The 355-nt window shown below is 60.3% G+C and overlaps 1 protein-coding gene across 2 annotated transcripts in view; it reads left to right on the forward strand.

The window, feature by feature from the left end:
- The window catches only part of SMC1B (structural maintenance of chromosomes 1B), a 54,153-nt gene that overhangs the window by 1,085 nt on the left and 52,713 nt on the right, over positions 1-355 (forward strand). The gene's annotated exons all lie outside the window — the stretch shown is intronic.

Below are 355 nucleotides of genomic sequence, written 5' to 3' on the forward strand. Positions count from 1 at the left end.
GCCGTCCGCCCGGGACCAGCGGGCGGTCTGAGTGTTGCACCGGGTTTCCAAAAGCCAGAGCTTTTCCTAATGAGAAAGCGCACACTGTGAGCTAACCTATCGGAAGGTCATTGCGGAAACGCCTTTCCAGGTCCTGCCTGGACCCCATCCCCGGAAGCCGGGCCCCCCACGAAGCCGGTCGCGGGCTGTTGGGCCGCTGGGCGCCGTGTCCCTCCTCCCTGACTCACTCCGTGAGCCACGTGCTGTTTGTATTCACCGAACGCCCGTCAGATTCTATGAAACCTACGGGGTCGCTGAACCGTCCAGACAGCCGTTATGTTGTTTACACAAGTCGTTTAGGCACAGTGAGACCTTC

Source organism: Myotis davidii, unplaced genomic scaffold (genome assembly GCF_000327345.1).
Source record: "Myotis davidii unplaced genomic scaffold, ASM32734v1 scaffold67, whole genome shotgun sequence".
NCBI classification, from domain to species: domain Eukaryota; kingdom Metazoa; phylum Chordata; class Mammalia; order Chiroptera; family Vespertilionidae; genus Myotis; species Myotis davidii.